At 39.5% G+C, this 24308-nt stretch overlaps 1 pseudogene; it reads left to right on the forward strand.

The window, feature by feature from the left end:
- The first annotated feature begins 3316 nt into the window (after positions 1–3316).
- On the forward strand, positions 3317–6848 carry LOC144375656 (nocturnin pseudogene; annotated as a pseudogene).
- The last annotated feature ends 17460 nt before the right edge of the window (positions 6849–24308 follow it).

The following is a 24308-nucleotide window of genomic DNA, read 5'->3' on the forward strand; positions in this document are numbered from 1 at the left end:
AAATACTTTCTCCAAAATGAGATTTTAAGAATGCATGATTTTCCTTGTTCTTTCTAACATACCAGAAGTCCTTGCCAGATCTATTTGGCAAGAAATAGACACAAAGGGCATAGTTATTGGAAGGAAAAAGTATGACTATATCTGTCCATAGAAGACATACTTTTATGTGTATATAATCTTAAAATTCCATGAAAATGAATAAATTAAGCATGAATATTCAGTATAAATAAATTTATTCTGCATATTTGGTAAATAAATAAATAAATTCAGCATGAAAATCCAGAATGTGTAAATTCAGCAAAGGTGCTAATACACAACCCACACACACAAAAATTAACAATAAAAATATGGCAAGAAAAGCAAAAAAAAAACAATTTCATCTATCATCTCAAAGAGAATAAAAGCTAGTCATCAAAACTCTGTGAAAATAAAAGAGAGAAATATAGATTAATAAAAGAGAATAGAAAATCCAGAAAAAGAGGAACACTTAGATGTGTTCTCAAATGACACCACTAAAACATTTTAGGAAAGGACTTGAACAAATATTTTTACCCACAGAAGCACACCAGGATTTTCATTATACTCAATGGTCAATTAAGGAGGAAGTTTTTTTCATTTTTCATTATTGTATTACAATTATACATAACACTGGGATTAATTTTAACCTAACCTCACAAGCAGGGAAAGTAATTTGTTCCAATTCAGTCCTCAGTACTTGCCCTTCCACTCCCCTCTTCCCTGGCCCTGTTCCCTTTACTGTACCATTCTTAATACTTAATCAAGGATATAAATGATTTGTAAACTGAAAGCTATAAAACTATGAAGGAAATTTACAAAGACACCAAAAAGTGAAAGACAGCAAATGATCATGGGCTTAAATTTCTTAACTTATCAATACTGCCCAAAGCAATCCACAGATTCAATGCAATACCTAAGAAAAGACTAATTTGTCATTGCAAAAATTTAAAACATCATTGTAAAGTTAATATGAAATCTTAAAGCTACCAAATACCAAAACAGTGCTGAAAAAGAACAAAGTTGGAAGTCTGACACACCTTGATTTCAAGATGTCCTACTAAAAAGCCAGTCATCAAAACAATGTGAAAATGAAAGAGAGAAATATAGATTAATAAAGCAGAACAGAAATCCAGAAAAAATAAACACTTACATATGTCCTCAAATGACATCTGACAACACCATTCAATGAGAAATGAATAAACATTTCAACAAATGCTGTTGAAAAACCTAGATAGCCAAAATCACAGATACCTAAAGAAAGAGAGAAACTAGACTACATAAAGATTGAAAATTTTATGCATATAGGGACACAATCATTACAGTGAAAAGGCAACACACTGAATGCAATAAAACATTTGAAAATCATGTATCTGATAAGGAGATAATATCCATGATGTAAAAAGTTCTTATATCTCAACAATATGACAACAACAACCAAATATTAAAATGGGCAAAGGATTTACATAGACATTTCTCCAGAAAAGAGACACAAATGTCTGAGAAGCACATGGGAAGATGGTCAACATTAATAATCTGTGGAGAAATAAAAATAAAAGCCACAATAAGATACATCTTTACACTCACGGTGATGGCTACTTTCAAAGAAACAGAAAACACCAGTACTGCTAAGAATGCGTAGAAACTGGAACCCTAGTGTACGGTGTGTTAGAATGCAAAGTGGTACAAACTTTATGGAAATATGTATGGTGGTTCCTTAAATTATCAAATGAATTTCTGTCAACATTCTCTATTCTCATGAAGCAATATTCATATCCCCTCACTCAATTTACCACCCCAGGTGAGGTGGTAATTCAAATTCTCACCATACACCTCTTTAAACATTACAGGAAAGGACTTGAACAGATATTTTTACCCACAAAAATCACACCAGGATTATTCATTATACTCAAAAGTCAATTGAGAAGGGATTTTTTTCATTTTTCATTAGTGTACTACAATTATACATAACAGTGCGGTTCATTTTAACATAATCCTACAAGCAGGGAAAATAGTTTGTTCCAATTCAGTCCTCAATACTTGCCCTTCCCCTTCCATATTCCCTGGCCCTGTTCCCTTTACTGTATCATTCTTCCTTCTACATATTTATATCTTTCAAAAGTAGTGCTTAAAACACTTCTTTAGGAATAACTAAGGGTGAAATTCACTGTGTTCTATTCAAGTATGTACTATAATAGTTTGGTCAAATTTATTCCAATATTCCTGCTTTTTCTTTCTCAAGGAGAAATGTTGTAAATGTGGCATGCATATATAATAGGATATTATGTGTTCTGAATAAAGAAGGAAGTTCTGTCCAATACTAGAACATGAACAGACCTTTTGAACATTATTCTAAGTAAAAGAATACATTTTTATGACTACTTATATGAGGTACACAGAATAGTCACAATAATAGAAAAAAGAGAATAGTGGTTTCCAAGCCCTTAGGAGGCAAGGAAATTGAGACTTAAAGAATAAGTCTCAAGAAATGAGCAAGTTTCTAATTTGCAAAATGAAAAAGTTCTGTGGCTGCATGTTGGTGTCAGAAGTATGGCAATACAAATATACTGAAAACAACTGTCCTGCATTCCTAAATTGTTAAGATGGTAAAACTTTGTTAAGATTGTAAAACTTTATTTGTATTTGATCACTTATAGATAAGTTATTCACATTTTGTTTATTTCCAAATAAATAAAAACTGAAAAGAACTTCCTTCTTTATTCAGAACACATAATATCCTATCCTTTGTGTATGCCACATTTAAAACATTTCCACTTGAGACAGGAAAAGCAGGATTAGTAGAATGAATTTGACCAAACCATCCTAGTACATATTTGAATTCTCCACTGGGAGATCATTTCAATAAGAAATGTTGAAGGACCATGTTGGCTGAAAGGAAGGATCACTAATTCCCATGCCAAAAAATAAAGAACAATAATGATCATAGCTCTCAGGAAAAAAATTAAAAGTCAATATCATTGGATTTTCAGCTTGTAATACCTCTTATAATATGACTGAAGACACAATTATATGATAATTGTAGAGTCAGTAGTGTTTCCAGAGCATGCACACTGTGAGCTCAGGCATGTGAACTCATGGGACACTAACACGGCCAAGTTGGGAGGGTCCTGTGAGGAACACACTTAGAGTGTTGGACTTTGTCTTGGAAATGAAAAAAATCCAAGAGAGGAAGTAACAGTTGGACAAACATAAATATCTGTCTCAGGAATTGTTCCTGAATCTGTGAATCTTCCAGCAGTTTCCTTTCTGAGTGAGTCTCTATGAAACATTCAGGAGAAAAATGGCCATATTGGAGAAACTCCGCCCCCCTGAGGGGGTCATCACTGATCTACTTACATCCACCAGCCGAGAATCCTACAGGCTAGCAACACTCAGGCTCAAGAGGCACAACCACCTACCAGTACAACTAATGTTCTCAGACCCACTGGATAAGAACCAGAAACTAGAATCTCACTTCTGCCACAGTCACTGGCCTCCACTGTGCACAGGCCGAGTGTGGGCAACACATCAGATCAACAGAAACAAGTGCATATGGGAAGAGTTTGCCATCACTAATGTGCTCCTGGGACCACATTCAACACCCAACACACACACACACACACACACACACACACACACACACACCACCCAGCCACAAAGACATGTGCACATTTCCCTTACTCATGTATGTACACGCGTGACAATCCCTTCTGTTACAGATAGCATAAAAAACGCTCACATTTGAAAACAGATGTACAATCATCAGGTCACTGACATCCACCAAACACACAGATGCACAAATTGACCCCATTCTTGCATTCCCTGAATACATACAAAATATCTTCCCTTCAAAAAACACATATTCAACCCCTACTCCAAAATGCACATGCCAATACATGCATCTGTAAACTATACTTTACAAATTACATGCTTATACATTCATACATAAAATACACTCCCTGAAAGCAAGTGCACATTATACCACCAAACATTGAAAATACACACACACACACACACACACACACACACATACACACACAAACATATATGCATACAACCCTACTTTTTTCCAGAACACACACAAACAGAATCCTAAACTCTCTAGCAAATCACACAGATGTGATACTCTCAAAAGAAATATATACTTCATAAACATTAGAAATATTACTTCATCCTCAACATACAACAACTCTTAGAACTTCCTAAAGATTTAGCAACCAGATATACCATGGTTATAAAAATGTAACATGCATGACACTGAAGGATATGGGCACAACCCAAAACATACACACATAAACATGACTCTATTCTCAAAAATATTTGATGTGCAAACAACTCCCAAATACACATAAAGACTCCCAATCCCCTCCAAATGTACATAATAAGGATATCAACTACAATTCATTTGTCATCATTTTCCAGATACATAATCCACTCGTAGCTCCAGTACAAAATATATCTACCACTGCATTCTCTACCCTCATACTCTAAGCCCCAAAGTGTACATACACATTCTCAAAAACTCTCCCTTCAAGCACTGCTCTTAATAAATACCCATAAACCCCACCATGCCATGAACAATGCATACACACTGTCACTAACCAAATACCTAACATGTATTCCCATATACATGTACCACTTGCATTGCCTAAGAAAGCACACACCACCGACTTACAGCTCGAAAATGAATATACAGTCAATGCATTACCTGAATACAATCAGAGCCCTAGATTACATGTGATTGACAACACAGGTGTCTGTCTGAATATACACATTCCATAGAACAGCCAGACTGAGAAGCACATGCAGCCACTCTGTCATTATTAATAGGTATATACAGGACTCCTCATACCTCCTGATGTACAGTCACAAGCACACAACCCCATGAAACTCTGAAAATTCTCAATTATATAAACTTCCTATCTGTCAGATGCCTGGTCATACACCCAGAATTCCTCATACCCAAATATAAAACACATACACCACAAAAACCAATTAAGGGTACACAGTCTGTACCCTATCATATAAAACCTCATAATTCCTTCAAAAAAACAGTTAAAATAGATACACATATCCCCATATCATAGAAAAATATTGACCGGCCAATAAAATGCAAAATGCAATCACACAAATGTTCTATCAATAACTGAATATATTCAGAACATACTCAAATACTTCTTAACATATAACACCAATCTCCATTCCCAAATGTATCTTATATGACCACCTGTATGCCACAAACATGCACATACATTCAATGCCTCAGAATTTGAACGTAAGTACAGGAAAAACTCTCAGTCCTAAATTCTTACCTTGAAACCATGTTTATACATATAAACTCTAAGATCTGGAAATACATAGATCCGAGCTCTGGCCAGCCTGCGGCAGACTGAGCCACCATCACCCCACCGCTGCTGTCGCCATCTTCCAGCGGGCCCCAGCGAAGTGAGAAGCAGCTCATAGCATCTGCCCTAAGAGGCCCAGAGGTCTGATCAACTCGCCTGCCTTGGCCTCCTCCAAGCACTGCTCTTCAGGCGCACCATAAGCTGCCTTGGCGCTTGTGGCAGCGGCGCCCCTCATGTATCAGAGCGGCTCTGCTTCGCCCTGCTGCAGAAGGACTCCCCCACCTGCGCCACCTGCTGGTGCCCAGGATGCACCGCCACTCGCCCCCGCCCTTGATCTACCGGGCCTTCGTTCCCAGGCTCCTGGCAGCGGTCTCAGCGGATTCAGGCACCATGAGGTTGTGTTCCCCGACACCTGTTCCACGGGAAAGGTCACAAGAAAACTCTATAGTGTTCTCGCCCAAACTCTGAACAGCAGCGCTGCCTCTCAGCACCCAGAGTATTTGGTGTCACCTGACCCAAAAGAACATCTGGAGCCCATTGATCCTAAAGAGCTTCTGGAGGAGTGGAGGGCTGTCCTGCATACTCAACCTCCCAGATTCCAGAGGGACTTTGTGGATCTGAGGACAGATTGCCCCCGTAGCCACCATCCCATTAGGGTCATGCAATGGAACATCCCTGCACAAGCTCTTGGAGAGGGCAAGGACAACTTTGTACAATGCCCTGTTGAAGCTCTCAAGTGGGAAGAGAGGAAGTGTCTCATTCTGGAGGAAATCCTCGCCTACCAGCGGGGCATACTGTGCCTGAAAGAGGTGGACCACTATTTTGACACCTTCCATCCGCTCCTCAGTAGACTGGACTATCAAGGCGCCTTCTTCCCAAAGCCCTGGTCACCTTGTCTAGATGTTGAACACAACAATGGACCAGATGGTTGTACCTTATTGTTTTCTCCAGAACCGATTCAAGCTGGTCAACAGTGCCAATATCAGGCTAATGACCATAACGCTGAAAACCAACCAGGTGGCCATTGCTCAGACCCTGTTGTGCAAAGAATCAAGACTACAGTTCTGCATCACGGTTACCCACTTGAAAGCTCGCACTTGCTGGGAGCAGTTTCAGTTGGCCCAGGGCTGTGACCTCCAGAACCTGCAGAACATAACCCAAGAGGCCAAGATCCCCCTGATCATTTGCAGGGACTTCAATGCAGAGCCCACTGAAGAGGTCTACAACCACTTCGCTTCCTCTGGCCTCAACCTGAATAGAGCCTACAAGCTGCTGAGCAACAACAGGCAATTGGAGGTCTGGACCTGAGGGGGAGGGGACACACCGTGAATTACATCTGGTACTCCAGAGAGGCCACTGAGCAGTGGCTTGGCGCTTGACCTGCTTATGCAGGAGCAGATGGGGCTTCCCTCCTTCAACTAACCCTCTGACCACCTCTCTCTAGTGTGTGACTTTAGCTTTAATGAGGAACCCAACAGATTTCTATAAAAGCTGATCTGGCCTTTTTAATCACAGGAAACTTAAACAGGGATATTCAGGAAACTGAAAAAAGATAAAAAATTGCCTGAGGAGGGTCCGCAGTTGCAGTTTCTGTATCCTTTCCTGCCTTTCCAGCATGCCCTTGGTAATGATCCTGTTAGTTCATGAACCTTTTCAATGCAAATTGTAGCAAAAAAGCTGTTTGTTTGCACTCCAGTTTCTGTCTTTTTGTATTCTCCCTCCCTGAGGATTCCCTTTTGCTCTGTCATTTAAGGGCGTTCAGCTGGGCTCCCTTTGAAGCTCTTTCAGTTTGTGGATGCTTTAAAAACTTGCTGGCTTGCTTGCCTATTCCATCGATAACATTCAGTATGTAGGAAAATTTCACTAGACCGTATTTCAAGTTTTTCATTTGTGAGTTTTTCAAATGTCAACAGGATATGCATGCAATATTTATTATTTTTATATCTTCATGTAAAACTAAATTACAGCATTATGAACATTTTAGAACCGTGCAAGACTCAAGTTATAAAATCACTTAGAGTAATTTTCTTCAAGCTTTAAAATGTCTCCTTCCAGTGCCCTACAATGTGTACAGAGCAGCTTTTCAGCCTGGGCGTGGGGGATATTATTTAAGTCTGAGTATAGGGACTGAAGCTCTCTTCATCAATACTGTTCTCTCTGCCTCCATGTTTCCCATTGTGTTTCTTGAAGAAATTCCAGTTAGTTTTCCATTATTTAATCACTGCTATGCATTGTCCTTTTTCCATTGGGATAATAGTGGTATACATTTGAAAGTTAGTATCATCATAATTTGTGTTGGAATGTGCTTTTCACCATGATTATTTGGGAATTCTTATGTCACCGTGGCTAAGAAAGCCAAGGGGACTTTCTTTTCAGAGATTTGAAGGCTGTTTTGTTTTGTTTTGTATTTGTTTTTGTTCTTGTTGTTTGTTTGTTTGTTTGTTTGTTTTTGGTACTAGGGATTGACTGCAAATGTACTTTACCACTGAGCTACATTCCCAAGTCTTTTTCTTTTTTGTTTTAAGACAGGGTCTTGCTCAGTTGCCCAGGCTGGCCTCAAAACTTGTGATCCTCTTGTCTCAGCTTCCTGAGCAACTGAGATTACAGAAATAACCTCCCTCAGACAGAGATGGGAAACTTTATAGAAAGCCTGTGAAGTTTCCTAGGAAAGCCAGATGACTGTCATTTAAAACATCTACAAAGAAGAATGTAAGAAGTTAAAAGATAACCCACAATTCTCAACCATCAGAAATAAAAGTGATAAAGATAAGAGGTGAAGCCTCTTCCAAACAACATAACCCATCAGGAGTAAACCAGTACATATTTTATTGTATGAGTTGTAAATATTTAAGATTAATAAATAACCTTTTAAAGCTTAAAAAAAGAAATACACAGATCCATAACAAAGATGACACACAGTCCTAGATCTTCCGAAAGGCATAGACACACGTTCACAACAGTCCATAGTGCCAAAAATAAAAATCATGGAACCAGCACCAGTAGCTCAAACACATGCACTACTACAAAGGTACTCACACAACACAGGCCAAAGAAATCACTCAGCCACAATCCTTGCATGCATGACAATCAAACATGCACACAAAAGATGATTCATGTATTTTGGTTCATGTTCTTTTTCTGACTCTTCACATGAAACACAAAGGATCACCAAGTCCTGGTACTAAGGCACAAGATCACACAAGCAGTACACCACATGCATAGTCTAATATTTGACACCTACAGTCAGCAATTTGTTTTAGTCTATTAGTTTTGTGGGCTCTGAAGATAGAAGTGGAAGGGTATAAATGCAGATTTCAGGCAAACACATTGATGTTGAAAATTTAATAAGAGAATATAAAAGTGAAAAGCAGAGGCTATACTCCCTCCTATAAAACTGAGAAGTACTTGCCAATCACTCAATAAATATTTAATACAGAGAAAATGCTTCAAATAGAAAGAGATCTCTTTCAGATACCCCTTTTGGAGACACTGAGGTAATTCAAGGGGAGGATCACCCCAAATAAACCCATATGAGTATCCATCTTAGCCTATACAGATGTCTCCTAGCTGGGAAGACACATTGTTGTGCAACATATGTTCCCATGCTGGGCCTGAGCTTGTCCACCTGGGCTCCCTGCAGTCATATCTGCCCCAATTTGTGAATGGTTTACAGTGCATGCACATTTGGCCCTCTTGCATTTGGACCTGTATTAAGGCAGTATGTCTGGTTGAGGGTGGATAGAAGAGAAAAACTGCTCAATTTATGGAGGCTGGGAAGCAAAGAGAGAAGGAACATGTGTCTGAGTACCTGTTCAGGGGCACATCCTCAATGACCTCATTTCCACCAACTGGGTCTCATCTCCTAAAATGTGCCACTACCTCCCAGTGGGTTATCATCTCACAGCATTCATCTCTAAAAGTCCAAATGGTATCAATAGTTCCTGTATTGCTCAAAAGTCCTTGTCCAAAGTCTCCTCTGAGACTCAAGGAAACTAAGTGAAGTGGTACTGTGAGGTAAAAGATTTATACTCCACACATTTTCTTTTAATTAATGAGAATAATTTTATTTTCTTCCCATACCCTAATCCTTATTTTAATTACTAGTTTTAGAGTTAGTTAAAAGCACTAACCTTTGTACAGGGCAACAACCTAGGTTACAGGAAAAGTCCAAATTAAAAGGCATTAGCAAAGATATAGAGTATAGAGGTTGACTGAGATGAAAACCAGAAGCCCATACCTTCAAAATGCAAGCTTCTAAACAATCATGTCTTCTTAGATTCACAGGTCCCAGATGACTCAGTGACCACTGGACCCAGATAAGACCATCACAACCCACATTCCAGAAAAGAAAATTTATCCAGATTAGTGAACTACCCTGGTGCCCACCTGCCCAAGATTGATTAAAGAATCCCACATAACATGCTATATGAACATTCACTTGGCAGCACTAAGCAAGATGAAACAAGGAGCTAGCCATTCATTTTCTTACCTGTGGGCATGTTGCAAAATAAAGTCTCTTCTTTTCCCAACACACTGATGCTTCAAGTCATTAGCTCTTTCAAATGAAAGAAAAGCAGCAGAATCAAAACTTTCATATTTATATTAGCTGTAATCCTCTGTAAAATGATAAAGAACTTAAAATAATTGAAAGATACAATGATAAAGGAGAAACACAACCATCCCAAAAAGAAAACGAAAACTTGCAAGTTGGAATCTTAACAAAGCTTACCAGGATAAACATTAAGTTTTGCATTCCATGTGTGGAACTGAGGCACATGATTGTGCAAAATATGTAACAGAGGACGTGGACATCCTCAGCCCTCCACTCTTTGTCTACTACAGGGCCACTCTATGGAGCCAGGTGAGCTCACTGCCTGTGACTTCCCATGGCAGAGGTTTTATGTTGCTGACATTGCTAACTACCTCAGGTTTCCAATAAAACACTGGCTTCACTCTCATAGTTTTACAAATCACCCTTTTGGGGCCTGCTGGATGGGATTCTGACTGTTACACATACTTCACTGCCACACCAGGCTTTCCTCTCAAATATCAGTAGAAGCCTTCATGACCCCATAACACTTGCATTCAGCATGCCTGATAACCAGAATCACATGGACAAAGCAATAGTTTGCTATCAATGGAATAAGTAGCCAGGACATTCTAGACCATGAACTCTTCATGCATGAATGGTGTTAGTTAAACAAAAAATGGATCTTCCTAAGCTTCCCTGGGAAAGCAGGGTACGCTGACATTCTCCTCTCAAACAAGTCTTGTACCCAAGGTACATTTCTAGTGTATTAGTGCAAAGACTTAGGTTCCTTTTAATGGAGCTAATCTCTTTACTAACCACACCTTCCTTGGCTCCAACTTTACTAAGCCCCCTTTTCTGGAAAGTCTCCAAGTATTTCAAATCTTCCCACTCTGTATTTTGCTCCTGAGTCAAATATAAATCTGGCTGAAAAGGTAGAAGTATCCAAGCCACATCCTAAATGATATGCTGCCTTGAAATTTCCTTGATCAGATTAATTAGTCTGTGTTTTATTTACCATTTTCCCTATATTGACATAGATCTGAAAATAACAGAGAAGAAAAGCTGTATTTGGTTCATATTCTAAGAGATCTCAGTGTCCACTGACACAAACTCCAAAGCTCTGGGCCCAAAGTGAGGCAGAACATTAGAGTGGAGATCTAAGAACACAGTAATCAGAAAGGACAGAGAAAGAAAGAGGGGAGGGAAGTGGAGGGGGAGGGTTTCATCTTGCCTAGCACTGCTGAGTGAAAGGTTATACAGCATATTATGTGGGATTATTCCCTCAGTGTTGTGCACATGGGCACCAGGGTAGTTCACTAGTCTGGACAAATGTCTTTTTCTGGAATGTGAGTTGTGAGGGTCTAATCTGAGTCCAGTGGTCACTGAATCATCTGGGACATGTAAATCTAAGATAACATGATTGTTTAGAAGCTTGCATTTTGAAGGTATGGGTTTCTGATTTCCATCCAAGTCACTTTATACTCTACACCTTTGCTAATACTTTTAATTTGGACTTTTTTTTTGTAACCTAGGAAGGGATGGTACCCAGTGCCAAGGATCATCAGGTACAAAATATGACTTACTTCTTTCAAGCACACATACATGCCTACACTTATAATTCAGTTAATCCATATCAATAGTTGAATGCACTTATTAGGTTAAAGCTCTCAAAACCCAATCATTTGACCTCTAAATGTTTTTGTAATTTCTTATACATGAGAATTTGGGAGACATCTCATATCTAAAGCATAACTATCTGTCACCTTTAAATAAGCATTCCATAAATTCTATGGATATGTAGAATGCAGGCAAAATGTAGACCAATACAGGCCAGAAGTAATATGGGTGGACTACTCTAATCCAATTCCCAATAAGGTCCTTATTTCAATCTCAAAATCTCATGGACACAGCCTCTACCGTCTGCATTAATGCCTCCCCACATTCTGGTCTGACCTCACATCAGCATCCAGAAAGCTCTCTTTTAACATTCTTGGTTTTATCTATCCTGCTTCTCCAAGCTCTTCCAAACCACTTCTGCAAAAGCCTTCTGAACCACATGATCAGGTACAGTCACATAATGTCCACACTCTTGGCACCAATTTTCTGGGATAGTCTGATATCTGTAACAGTACAAATATCTCTGAGGTCAATATTTTGAAATAAGAAAAGATTAATTTGGAATCATTGTTTAGAGGTTACAGTTCATAATTGTTTGGCCCTGTTGCCTTTGGGCCTGTGGCTAGGTAGTATATTTTGGTGGAGGAATAGTGCTCACCTCAAGGTGGTCAGGAAGCAAAAGAGAATGAGAAGGAGAGGGAGGGGGAAAGAAAGGCAAATGTCCTAATATCCTGTTTCCATTGATATGATTAACTTCCATTTCATCTCATCTCCTAAAAGATTCTACTCTCTCTCAATAGCACCATCCACTGGAGATCAAGCTCTGACCTCATGATCCTTTCCTATATGGCAAAGACACAACCCCAAGATGGAACTCAGATCCCCTTAATTACTCCTTCCACCACTCATACAAAAGGCAAATCTTCTCAGTATCTTTTGCTGTGTCACAGCCCAGTGGAAACTCAGCCAAGGAGGCAGACACAAAAAGTCTAAGGTGGGTTCCAGGAAGAAAGAAGGCATATGTGTGTCTCCTGCTGGGCACCTGGATCACACAACTTGATGATACATCAGCTACTCAATGCAAAGGGAGGAAATGAAGAAGGCTGCAACACCCTATCAGACAAGCAAAAAGCAGGAGGTACTTCCCACAAAAAGACAATACTGATCCTTGAGGAAAGGATGAAGAACATTTCAAAACTTGACCCAATAGAACATGTCTACCAAACAGAAATCAAAATCTCAGTGAGCATTGGGGACTTTTGGCTGTTCTGACCAGCTCCTAAGCTTTAGGATTTCACAGGGAAGGAGTGCCTGGCATGTAGCATCAAACACCACCCAGGGCACAGGTGGTACTAGGGTAGAGGTTCTGTATGCTTTCGGCAGCTCATACCCTGGAGGCTGGTGTCTACAACCACTACCTTAGTCTCACAGAAGCCAAGTGCATATATGACTGCCCAGCTAATTATTGGGGCATTGGCATGGGAGAGGTCTTCTTCCATCTCACCTCCTGTCCAGAAAACCCCACAGTTTTATGCGTGCTGCCCATAACAAACAAGAAATATAATAAGAAGTTTCTGTTTTGTCCACCAAGTCCAGCCATCTTTCAACCGAGATGCCTGGGCTACGTAAACGCTGAGAAGGAATGTACCTGCCTAAGAAACAAACATTGCTGAATCCATTCACATGAGGAAGAGTAAGGAATCAACAAACATGAGTGTTCTTTGTCCCTGAAGAATGAACTAACCCAGCTAGGAGTAATATATGGATCAGAATTACAGGACAATGCATACACACAAAGATTCCTGATGTCCCACTTACAATACATGTAGAATTGCCAATATTTGAACTCACAGTTGCTTGAAAATATGTTTAATTAACATAGATGACTGGTCATACATCCTGAAAACACACACACACACACACACACACACACACTAGAGGTGTGCTAGTAAATGCTTAATAAGATGTTATTCAGGGGGATGTAAAAAAGTCTTGACAGGGCTGGGGATGTGGCTCAAGCGGTAGTGCGCTCACCTGCAATGCGTGCAGCCCAGGTTCGATCCTCAGCACCACATACAAACAAACATGTTGTATCCACCAAAAAACTAAGAAATAAATATTTAAAAATTCTCTCTCTTTCTCTCTCTCTCTCTCTCTCTCTCTCTCTCTCTCTCTCTCTCTCTCTCTCTCATCTATCTCTTTTAAAAAAAGAAAGTCTTGACACTGAGTTTACATGTTATATCTATCCAACCCAAACTACAACCCAAGCAAGTAGCACTAAATACAAACCTCAAAAGCAATGAGCCACTTTAGTTACCACAACTAGTTCCACCCAGCTCTAGCACACAAAGGAATTTGTGCAAGCAATTCATTTGTCCCTGAAATATGAACTTCAACTTCAACCCCAAATACACAAAGAAAATTATATAAATATCTCCAGCAATCAATACACCTTATAGCTTCTGAACATATGTACACCTGCTATCTGCACCCTAAACAGATAAAATGCTTGTTACTATGTGAACTTTTACAGGAAACCACCCTATTCATTATAAATGTTCAAATGTGTCATTCTTACAATTACACATATACATACAACATGAGCTGGAAACATGCCTGTAAACCATCACACTGACACTATACACACAATTAATTAATACCCTACATAGCACAGACTCTAGAAAACCAACAAATACACAAACACTTGTCTCATGCACTATTAAATAGACATACATATAATCCCACATTTCTATAATACATTTCTCCACAGCACCTGAATGCACAATGTACACAGCATATTTCCAAGCACATAATAAATCTCCCACATCTGCAAGAACATACACCTCAAGAGACCCCAAAATTCAAAGAAAAACCCAGCCACCAAAAGTGTTTACACCTCAATCACATGGGACTAAACACAAATACCAGGACAATTCATTCTGGAAACATCACACAAATCTTCAAGGATTACATTTCACAGTACACACAAACACAACTGAGCATCTTTATATGCAGATTCTAAATACATACATCCACAAATCCATAAACAGAGACCTAAACATTCAGGTGCATAGACACAAAACACAAAAACATTAATCTGGTGTGCATCAGGTAGACTTCAATACCAACAAATACACAAAATCAAACATTCACTAATCTTTATTCACTGATCAATATATACACAGCTCCCATACAAAAATGGGGAGACAGACACAAATATTTCCAAAACATCTCATATAGATTCCCGAAAACACTATATAGTATTCTACATCTCCATAAAGCAACCTGTGTTAGCCAAACATGTCTATATACGCCTACAAACATCACAGCATTCATCAAAGAAATACACTTTGAATACTCCTACCAACCTCATTCTCAATGAAGAAAGTTACAGAATACAACCAATCACTGATGAGTCCAAAAACCAATTTGTATGCCCAATGCACAGGAACATCACCATCATATAATATAAAATACACATAAAATCACTTACAAATCCCATATTATCACTGGCTAGAAGAATAAACTTTCTCTCAACCTGAATACTAAGAAATAGCTATCAATCATCTCTAATACATATAAAACACAATTTCCACACTCCCCTGTGTAAATGTGCAATGTTGCCTCTCCATCACATAAATCCCTATTTCCCAGTTGTATAAAAATAAGTTTCTACTCAATACACATATAGCGCCAGAAATTATGTAAAAACTGCCACATCCCTTAAATACAGACATGCCTAATATTTTTCCTTTTCGCAACTATTGCTCATTCATGCAACAAACACTGACACACACAAACGAGCACCTCTAGGGTGTGCTAGTTAATACAATCTGTATATATATGTACCTCTCTACAAGCATCACATTCTTACACAATTACCCAGCACATACAAATATGGAAATATTCCCAAACACACATGATATCTAATGTTGCCACCATATTCAAAATCAAAAACTGCTAATAAAAAGAAATAACTCCACATCTAAAATGCAGAGTCTTACTAACACCACACCACAATCAATATATATATATATATATATATATATATATATATATATCCATCCTACTATTCCAAAAAGTACTCACAGACTGGCCATAAGACACTCAAATACATAAACATAAATATGAATATCAAAATGAAAACAAATCCACATAACTAAATAGCATGTCCTAAATATAAAATATTCCTATATTTCCATATTATGTCAATCACTTTGCAAACCCAGAGAAATACACCCAAATGCAATCCTTTACATTGCCCATATGCACAAACATATATTTATTTCCAAAATTACCACCGTGCATGCATTCATCCCAGTATTCATGGAAAAAAAACAAAGTTTAATATTATGAAACTCAAATTATAAACACCTAACCTCAACTCCCTGAGTTTATGCCCATCACTTCTCACACCCTTTAAATCCACTCATCCCTACACAGTCTCACAGAAACAGTCACAATGTTCCTTTCATCTCAAATTACACCAAGACACCACCACCCAGACTTCTGAATATGTAGCAGATTCTCATGAGTCAGTTGAAAACAAAACAACCCCAACACTCTGAATGCATATCAGCACATTAGGGACACTACCACCCAATAAAAGGAAGAATGAAAAACACTCATGCTCTCTGAATTTCTACCATTCCTAGAATGACAAGATCAACATCTCATTTTCTCATATAAATTACCCCACATAATTTTCATGTCCCTAAAAACCAAACGAAAATTACCTTGTGTCTACAAATACACACCCGGAATCCCAAGTAACCCATCAACACACACAAGAGAGCACAAAATCAATTTAACATGTACAATAGATGAACACCATAAAATTTAGTAATAAAATAGGAATATGTTTATTGCAAAACGACTTGTGGTCAAATGTTTCTCCTGTAATCATGTTACTTTGTCCAGACTCTTCCACCAACAGTCAATCTATGAGGGCATGTCAATCGTGATGTGACCACATCAGCCTCAGCAAAAGTGACTCAGTATTCCGTTTTGCAAAGTCACTAACATCATGAAAACTGAGCGTCCTTCTGCCTAACAACCTGGATACTGGCTGACAGTGTCTCTAACATTCACAGCTTTCACCGGGGAACAAGAAAATAACAGTCACAACTTCGTCTTACACTGACAGGAGCGCTGACCTGCTGATCGGTACCATGCTTCTCAAGCACTGCAGAGGTTCTCTGGAGCATTGGCGCCACTGAGGCTGCAAGGGACATGGACAAGGCCTCGACGATGGTGCCGCCCTGGCCAACATGCCCCTCACTTCCAGGCCAGGCAGGCCCTGGCACAGCTGGCCTAGTCGGGGCGCGGCCCATGTCTGAGGTGAGGAAAGGCCGGCATCCCGGGCTGCCTGGCGTGGTGCAGGGGCCTGTGCAGTGTAGCAGGCGCCTACTCACAAGGACACAGAGGCCGATGGCTGACGGATGGAAGACTGGACAGACTTCAAGGCCTATGGGACTGACTCTGGATGCCACCGTGGGAGCCACAGCCAGCCCGTTGTCAGTGCTCCTGCCTATGCCTTGCTACACTGGAGCTGCAAGGGACTCTTGAGCCAGCTGTAGGATGGCAGCCCAAGAGCGCCAGAGCGCCTCTTGCCAAGAACATGCGCATGCGTGAGGGGTGCCAGCGGGAAGCTCAGAGCGCTTAAGGGGGTCGGGATGTCTGTGAGGTGTCTGGCAAGGCAGCATTTTGTCACAGAGCCTCTGGGCTTGCTCTTTTTTTAGAGAGTGCATCTGAATCACCGCTAGTGATTTTCACTATTACTAACCAGCCATGCCTGTATTAGAGACTACTGCAGCAGCATTTGGAAGTGCTCTACTCTGAAGCATAGAGTCCTCATTTGGGCCCAGTGTTTTTACCACTTTTATACTATGCACGTTTAATTCATGTTCACTAGTCGAAACATCAGTGTATGCTATCTTTGGAAATATAATACTTTTCCCTTATTCCTTCACTATTTGTTACAATCAAGTCATTCAATCTGCCCATCCATAAAATAACAAAAATACTAAGCTCCACATGAAGGAGGGGGTGCTATTTTTTTGCATTGTTTTGAACCCTTCTATATGAGAGCGTTGTTTGTTCCCATCACTTATTATCAATGAATTCAATCATTTTTTCTTAGTTAATATATATTTATTTGTTGCTTTCACTTATATTTTGCTGATAAATGTTTTTATTTTATTGCTCATATTTTACCAGCTTTCCCTCTTTCAGGATATTTTACCTTAGATCTTATGTCATTGTCAGGAATCCACATGTGGGACACCTTGGGAGACTCTCCTCTTACTCTCCCTTCTCTTCCTCCTACTATGTTAAGGCTCTTTTTTTATTATTATTTATTTATCTTACCAGATCCTAGATCCTGCTATAGGTGTAACTCAGCATCCGACCCTTCTTCTTAACACTGCTCCAGATGGCCTGGAATGTAACACCCATTACACTTCTGTGACCCTCAGAACCTCTGCACAGCTGCTCACCTCCACACTGGGTAAAGCATGAGGCTGAGGCAGGCTTTGAGGCCCTGCATGATGTAATCCACTCCTATTATCAGTGATTCCTACATCACCTCCCACTCACTCTCCCTGTACCAGCCAAATAAAATTATCTCCTGTGTTCCATGCCCAGGTTTCTTTTCTGAAGATAAAATTTTAGTGTTAGTACAGTTTTAGTTTATAGAAAAACTAAAAAGACAGTACAGAAGGTTAATGATACCTCTCAGCTAATTTCACCAATGGTTAGCATAGACATGGTTTTGAATGTCTGTCACAATCAATGAATCTATGCTGACATGCTGACTAATGTCCACGCGTTACTCACTCGGTAGTTCCTGTCTTTCTTCTGTCTGCAGATCCTATCCAAGAAGTTATATTATGGGATGTGGTCATGTTGTGCAGGATCCTCTGGGCAGTCATGATATCTCAGACTTTCCTGGGTTTCGAGGACCTTCACAGAAGCATTGAGAGGCACTTGTCAGGGGTTTGTAGGACATCCTCAACTGCTCTGTTTTGAAGCTCATTTCCCAGCATATGATCTTGGGATTTTACTCTGTTCAGAAGAAAGAAATTAATTCACAATAATAATAATTTCTGTAACATGGAAAGAATTGGTGCTAATAACAATCTTCTCAAGCTAATGATCCTGGGAGTTATTTAAAGAGAAAGAATAAACTTCAAGGGCAGTTAGAATTCAAGCTAACAGCTAATCCTCCACTGCCAGTTTAGAATCTAGGAAAAGTACAATTCCTAAAACAACAACAAAAAAAAAAAATAGTAAGGAAGGAAAGAAAGGAGGCTGCGAAAGGAAAGCAGGAAAAGAAGGAGAGAGGGATAAAGTAGGTGTACTGCCTTGATTGAATGTTAAGCGTTACCAGTTTGGAAAGAACAAGGACTTGGTAATAATAATCCACCTGTGCCCATGATTTTATGCAGACTTCCAAGTACAAAGAGAGAAGTTTGTTATGACAGAAGTTGAAATTCATCTGTAAGGTCCTTAATCCAGGGAAAAACAACTAGGAACCACAGAGGAATATGGAGCCTTTGAAAGTCCACAAAGATGAGTAGGAACAAAACACATTAAAAATTATTCAGAAAGATTGAAACTGCACCACCATGGCATCCCCTGGATAACAATAAGGAAGAGCCCCCTTGTGGCTGGGGGTTTAGTCTTGCAGGAAGGGTGGGAGTAGGACCTGCTGTGCAGGAGCTTAACAAGGTGGCTTCAGGAGGGCCCCAGAAGCACAGATCAACCCTGTTGTCTGACTCAATATCATTGTGTTAACTATTGTTCCTGCTTGAAAGTCTCCTAAAGCAGCATATAGCAGGCTATCTTGCAACTGAACTTGCCCGTGAGTGGACCAGGGAGTCTTTCACTAACTCACTCTCCTCCTCTTGGAACTACAGAATTCACATTCCTCAGGTAAACCATCAACCCAGAAGGTGAATTGGATGCCAAGCTCAGTGGAAGTGTGTGTTTTTTTCTGATACCTGAGTTTTAATCACAGGCTGATCCATGGGTGTTGGTTTGAAAATACCTGGAGAGAGTAAGGCAGTGTGATGGTCAATCCTGTATGTCCACTTGGCCAAACTACAGTTCCCAGGTGGTCAGTCAGCCTGGATGTTGGTGCAATGGTATTTTAAAGATGTGATTGATAAATAAATTCTGCAGACGAAGAGTCAAGCAGATTGCTTTCCATAATGTGAGTGGGTCTCAGCAAAAGAAAGGCCTTAAGAAAAAAGACTGGGATACACTCTGGAAAAGGAACCTCTGCCCACAGACTGCTTCCAGACTAAGCCACAACCTCAGTACTTTCCTGGGCCATCAGCCTGCAATCTGCCCTGCTCATCACATTAAACTTGCTGCTCTCCACGGTTGATGATCCAGTTCCATAAAATGAGGCTCTCTCTCTCTCTCCCTCTCCCTTTCAGTACTGCAACTGGGTAGTTCAGGAGATCCATCATTCCTGACATGTGGCCACCTCGTGATCCTACAGGTAGGTTGGGACATGCTAGTGACAGGGAATTCAATATGATGTAGAGGCAATGAAGCCATCAGAGGTCTCCTATCAGGCCTTGCTGGAAGTAAACCTGCCTTGAACTCTGGTTCTGGCAGGCCCACACTGGGCACGCATTCTTGCTACATTGCACTTGTTTCTACCTGGCCAGGTTGGGATGTGTGCAGGAAAAAAGTTTTGCTCTTCTATCATCTTCAAACCTTGGGATGCGATTTTTTGCACTATCAATATAAGTGATACTTGTAATTCATCCTTTCCACAAAGGCAGACTGTCATCAATGAACACAACCAAGAAGCAAATTAGATGCTTAAGGAAATTTATGGGAAATTCAAAGAACTTCCCAGATGACCTCAGACATCTGACAAGGTGGGATCTGTGTTGAGAAGTATCCACAGAATTGAACTCTGTCCAGTGCTCAAGCTTCTGTTAATATGACTGAGTTTCCTGGCCAAGCAGGAAAGGGAGGTCAGCAGAATGATGTGGGGATCTCAATATGGGCTCAGAAATGTGTCCATGAGGTCACCTGTCTTCTGCAGCTTGGCAACCGCATGTCTGTCTTATCCTCCCAGCACCCAGTGCTACAGCTCCTGGGAGATGGGACATGGCATGTGGTCTTTGTAGCCACTGTTATACTTCAATCCAGACCCTTGCAAATGGCAAGAAGTATGAAAGAAAAGAAAGAGAAAGAGAAAGTATAGAAGGAAAGTGGGAGATGGTTGGTACAGAGCAAACTGGAGATGTATTCCTGTTTCACATGCTCCCCGGGGCACCCTGAAGAACTTCCAGATGTAAGGAAGGTCTCACTTTGCCCGTGTCCATCAGTGCCTTTCTAATGAGAGCAATGGTAACAGCGAACATTTTCCAGAAGTTACCACATTAGGTGTAGCTGATATTCTTTATTCATATTCTGTCTTTGAAAGTTTACTGCTTGCTGAAACTTACTTGTAACCCCCAAATTAGTGTCCATGTGCACAGAGCCACCTGATAGCTATGCTCCCTGCTGATGCTGAATGAAGAATCTTCCTTCCTTAATGCTTGATTCATGCTAAATCATTGGCTGAAATACTTTATAAAAACATTAAAAGCTAAAAAAATTCAGTGACTCTCAATTATACAGTGGTACAATATTTGGTAAAAATGCCACCTCTGATAATATTTATATGGCATCAATTTCTCTATCCTGTCCATACCTTCAGGGAAGTAGTTAGAATCAGATTGCTAATATAGTGAATACTGCTTGTTTCTTTAGCAGTTACTACAAGAGGGCATCAAAGAACAAGCAAGTTAGTTTGTATTTAGAGTTCAAAGTGTGTCTATAGTTTATAACTATTGGATATTCTTTTTCTCCATTGTTTGTGGCCTGAACTATCAGGTGGAGCATTGGGGTGGTTGGAAAAAATTGCTCCTGTGTGCCAAACAGTGATGATTAAACTATTCATTCTCAAAAACCTTCTGCTAGATTTTCTTGGCTCAACTGTGGAAGCTAGCCCAGGCAAGAATCAAATTAAGTATTTGCTTTTTTACCTGAACCAGTCAGTTGAATTAAATAAAAGCTACAGTTTGAAATATAGTCTTAATTCCCTATAAAATAAATGCTTATTTTTTTTTACCCATGATATGTTAGCTGTGGCTCTCTTCTATGTCCTCTGTCACACCCAAGATTTAAGCTGAAGAAATATTGCCATGTGTGGGGGGGCACATTGCCATTTTTGTGACAGAGGAAAAAAGAAATGGCAGAACCAGCTTCTTGGAAGTGACATTATATTTGTTTATATTTTACTGGCCAAAGCAAAGCAAGTAAGTTACTGAGTCTGAAATCACTCAGGTAATCAGAATCATCTCAAGTTGTTGATGTCATTGGGGTAAAAAATCCTCTTGGTATGAATCAGATGACTTCAAGGAACTTAGTTGTAAATCAAGAGAAAGAGGGTTAGATCTTCCACTGGTGTCAGAAAAAAAAGAGTTGACAAGTTTAATATCCATGACAAACAAAATATTTAGTTGTGGTTACTTTCTTGTGGCACTGACAGAAAACAAATAGATCTATTAAGTTTTTGAGAGGATTTTGTTGTCCAAAATCAAAAAAGTTTGACTTGCAAAAACCTGTGGTGTTTTGATGTTGCTTGACACTTTAGTTGAGTAACTCTTAGTCCCAAATATACACCAGCAGGAAGTATACAATTAAATCTTTGCTTCCCTGTTGAAGCACATTCTCTTCTGTGTCCACTTCACATATAGACAGAAAAAATATTGGAAAAGAAAAAATCTTCCAGAGGCCAAGACAGGGCTCCCACCATCAAATGGATAAAAAAATTTCTTTCAGGAAACAGAACCTTAATTTACCCAAAAAAACGTTTTATTTTGGAGCATGGGTTCTCTGCAGTTCTTTTCCAACAGAATTTCATTATTGATAAAATAGGTGTTTGGAATTCTTTTCAGAATAAACACTTAATTGTATTTGACCATTGTATATTAGGCATGATGGTGATAATATATAGCAAAGATTAGTTATCTGTTAGTTATAGGTCAATGATAGGGAAGAAGCCACATGATACCTGTTGAAGTAGGTTGTCATCATCCAGAGCTCCTAGACTTTGAACAAATTCCAGTAATTGAGTGGAACTTTCAATTATCTCTTGAGAAAGGAGATGTCTCTTGTATACTGGGAAGAAGACATACTTGCAACTCTGATATTTAGCTAGGTATATAGTCTGTATATAAAAAGAAACTATATCTCAGGTTTCTTATTGCTAGATAAAGTCACTAAACCAGTTTCTAAGTTTGGGCAGTGAGGTGAGAGTGAAGGTGATCTGTGATGCTACTCTTAAAACACATTTGTATTACAAAAGCTATTTGCCTGTCATACTTTTTTACCCATCCACTTTCCTACCCATGAAGTGTTGGTGAGCTAGGGACAAGAGAAGTGCCCCAGGAAAAGCTATAAAGAGCCCACTGGATGACCTGGCATTGGATGACCTTGCAGAGATGAGCTGGCTACCTCCCCTGAACCATTTGCATGCCCCTGTACTCTCTGTAAAGGTAAATTTACTATCTATCTATCTACTTATTTATTTTTAGTCATTGTACTTTTGGTCTTGTTTTATACCATTTTCGCCTATATTTTAATGAATACAGATGGCAGTGCTCTAAGTAATAAATACACATAGCAAATTAGATTTGGAATTATTTTTATGGTTTTTTTTTAGTTGAATTTTTTTATTTTTACTTTTCTTTTGGAGATGGGTGTTGGGGATATGCCAGGAATTGAATTCCTTGACATTTGACCTCTGAGCCACATCCCCAGCCCTATTTTTGTATTTTATTTAGAGACAGGGTCTCACTGAGTTGCTTAGTATATCACTTTTGCTGTGGCTGGCTTTGAACTTGCAATCCTACTGCTTTATTCTCCTGACCTGCTGGGATTACAGGTGTGCATCACTATGCCTGGAACTTTATTAAGCATGATTAAAGATTGGTATCCCAAATACATGAAGAGTTCCCTGAAATTTAATTATGTAAAAATATTAAAGTCCAGGGTTGGTGTCTTGACTCAGGGGCAGAGCACTCACCTTGCATGTGTGAGACCCTGGGTTAGATCATCAGCACCACATTAGAAAAAAATAAATAACTGAATTAAAGATATTGTGTCTGACTATAAATAAAAATTTAAAAGTTCAGTGCATAAATGAGGAGAGTATTTTAGTAGTTAACAAGTAGTACAGTAAAATGTGGGAATGTTCCCATAATTTTTCCCATAACTGGGAAATCAAATAAATGCATTTTAAATCAACCTTGAGTTACCACTTCCATTCTCTCAAAGTACTTAAAATTAATTCCATGTTCTTGAGAGTTTTAAAGGAAAGGAGCCCATTCATACTTGTTTGTTTGTCATGCTTTATCTATTTTTAATCACTGCTTTTCTTTAAATATTTTGTGTGATTTCAGACTCTTGTACCTCATAAGTATTTACCCATTACCTCCTGGTTTCCTGTCAGATCTTCACACTTTCAGAGCTGCAGTGAGAAGCTGGGAGCGTTCCCCCCAACTCAGCACTGGTGAGCACCCTGCACTGTGGCCATTGGCATATGAGTCAGTCCTTGCCACTGGAAAGTGGGTCTTGAGGTTTGGGATGGTCAGATCTTCCGGTAGGGTGTGGCACCCATTAACCATTAGATGACTGTTGTCCTAAATCATTGAATTTTGATGAATGTTTTAATGAACTACAGTATGTTGGTTGTTGAAATAACATAATTATTGGAGGTATGAGTT

The sequence above is a fragment of the Ictidomys tridecemlineatus genome, chromosome 3 (genome assembly GCF_052094955.1).
Source record: "Ictidomys tridecemlineatus isolate mIctTri1 chromosome 3, mIctTri1.hap1, whole genome shotgun sequence".
NCBI lineage: Eukaryota > Metazoa > Chordata > Mammalia > Rodentia > Sciuridae > Ictidomys > Ictidomys tridecemlineatus.